Source organism: Galeopterus variegatus, unplaced genomic scaffold (assembly GCF_000696425.1).
Source record: "Galeopterus variegatus unplaced genomic scaffold, G_variegatus-3.0.2 Scaffold5662, whole genome shotgun sequence".
Taxonomy (NCBI): domain Eukaryota; kingdom Metazoa; phylum Chordata; class Mammalia; order Dermoptera; family Cynocephalidae; genus Galeopterus; species Galeopterus variegatus.
The window spans coordinates 108,781-111,528 of NW_007731773.1; the positions used below are offsets into that span (position 1 = coordinate 108,781).

Here is a 2,748-nt window from a genome sequence, read left to right on the forward strand (position 1 = left end):
CATGCACCACTTCCTTGGAAGTGGTCTTTCTTTAGCCTCGCAGTGGTTCTCTCTAATATCTGTCTAACGTGCTAGGAGGGTAACATAAGTGTTTGCAAGGAATTCACACTGGTATGGTTATGTAGCATCTAAATAAAGTTCAAATAAAATACCAAAACAAAATATTATAGTTTAGAATGTTATTACCCATAATCACTTAGACTAAGACAGTCAGAGAAACTACAGTGGCTTGAATTACTGCCCCCCTGTGAATCTAGATCCTCCATGGCCCCATTCGGCCTCCTGAAGCCTGAGTGACCTTCAGAATAAGAAAATGATTATCCCACCATTAAAACCTGTTTCCAGACTCTGCCAAAAGATGGTTTTTTTAAGACTCAGCTCGGGAGCCTCAAAGGAAGCCGTGCCTGACCCTCCCCCAACCTCCTTCAGTTCAGGTGCCCCTCACAGCGTCCTGATCTTCTTTCTATCACAGCACCCAACCTACCCTTTGCCACTGTGGTTATATGTCCCCATTTCCCCTATGACTTGTGAGTTCCTTATGTACAAGGACCTTGTTTTGAATTCTATTTCTTACTCTAACACTTAGCATAATGCCTTGCAAAATAAAAGGGGCTCAATAAATGTTTGTTGAATGTAGTCCTTCTTCCTTCTTTTCTTCTTCCCTTTCTTCTTTTTTTCCTTCCTTCCTTCTATAAATATTTATCGAACACCTATGTGCCAGGTACTGTACTAAGAACTGAGGAAACAAGAGAGAACAAAACAGACCAAAGTTCCTACTTTCATGGAGCTTTTATTCTAGTAGAGAGAGGCAGACAATTAACAACTAAGTCTAAAATACGTCCAGTGATTTAAGTGTCATGAAGAAAAGTAAAGTAAGGAAAGGGGATAGAGAGGGTTGATGAGAACGGGACATACAATGGGTAACTGGCTAATTGAACAAGTGGCACTTGTGATCACAGTCATTTGGAGGAGCTAGTCCTTTCTCATGCTCCCTGATGGTCAATAGACAGGTCCCAGGACTTTTCTGGTCACTCTCAGGTAATATAAAGATTCTGTGGCTACTTCTTCCCAAGAAGAGTCTTATTGGGTTAATAAAAATACCAGTCCCAAATAACTATCAAACTTCAGACCTAATTTAATGTTAAAGATTCTCATTCCTCCTCCTTGGGCCTGCTTTGGGCTGGCCTACCACAGCAAGAACAGGCAGTGAGGTTGGCTTCTTCTCACTGCCTGCTTGGACTTCTTCCCTACTTCTTCTCCTTCTGTCCCTTTGGGGGTTGAAGACAAAGGTGTGGGGACATACGGAAGGAAAAAGAGGTAAATGCAGAAAAGGCAGAATATAATCTAGTTAGGGTTTCCTCTAGGCATATCTGTCTTTGACTCTCTCTGGCATTGATGGATGCTGAAAGCTGACTTTCTTGGGATGTTCTGGTATTCTTTGGCATCCCCTCTGGAAATACTCAATGGCATGTCCCACCATACGGGCTGCATCTGGCTGGTCTTAAATGTCCTGCCTCAGCCCCTGGAAATCCAGCCAGCCCCCCCTCTCATCCCTATATGATATACCCTTGGGCAGGCTCTGAAACAGCTCCATGTCATCTTTCTCTTCTGCTTGACCTGCATCTGATCCTCAAGAGCCACTCTGGGCCCGACCCCTCACACATCCTTGCCCCACCTCTGGTGGACACGTAGCTGCCTCCCTCTTTCTGCTTTGCTTCTTCAGATGGATCTACCAGAGCCTCGTGTATGTAACTTTACCAGGAACCCAAGGGGCTTTGCAGATGAGGCTTAGAATACACCCTTTCCAAAACCCTCTCTCCACTCTCAAACTCATCTTTTGGCTTCTTGCATTTCAACCCTCATATCTTTCATGCAAGTGGGGTCCTAATGGCACATATTTTTTGAGATTCTCACATAAGGGACCTAATACTTCCCTTTGGCACATAGAACTATTGTTCTGTTCTTGGCCTTTGGGAGCCTTAGCTAAATTACAAAGAATGTCCCATTTTAAATCCTCTTATAAATAAATGATGCTCACAGTAGCCCCAGCAGCAACATTCATGGTCAAGGAGACCTTCAATCTGCTAAACAGAAATGCTGGTGGATGCTAAAAGGAGCCACTCAGCAGGAATCTTGCAAAAAAAACAAAAATGCTAAGAAGGCATTCGAGACGGGAAACAGATAGGAATACGTCTTGCCAGCACATGTGTGGACATAATTCAGGAAGCAGGACAGAATTTCTTACAGTTTCGATGTAAGAAATCAAAGCCCCAACATATATGTAGTGAGATATATATAATATTCAAGCCAGAGCAAAGAGTAATCAGATTAATTCTCTACAAGGAGGATGCAGTGTACAGGGGTAAAAAGGCTGTTAGATTAAAAGTGGAGAAGTTTGGCACTCCAAAAGCCAGTCTGGAAAAGTATTTAAGATCTTAGACTTTAGAGCCAGAGGAGAAAAATGGATTTTAATTTTTAATACACTTTCTAGTTATTTGACTTTGAACAAGTGATTAAGCTTCGCTTGGCCTCAGTTTCTTTATCTATACGATCGATGCGAGTCACATGTGGTACCTGCCTGAAGAAGAGTTGTCTAGAGCATGAAATAAAGCACTTTTAATGTAACCACCTTACTGAATTGATCCTATTGCATCAATAGGACACAACCATGAAGCAACTTTATTTTATCTTTTTTTTTTTTTTTGTCTTTTTCCGTGTCCGGCAATGGATCGCAACCCTCAGTGTTGC

At 42.3% G+C, this 2,748-nt stretch overlaps 1 protein-coding gene across 1 annotated transcript in view; it reads right to left on the minus strand.

Annotated features, from left to right (window-relative positions):
- The window catches only part of LOC103605228 (chromosome unknown open reading frame, human C9orf135), a 104,603-nt gene that overhangs the window by 66,952 nt on the left and 34,903 nt on the right, over window positions 1-2,748 (minus strand). The window lies entirely within an intron of this gene.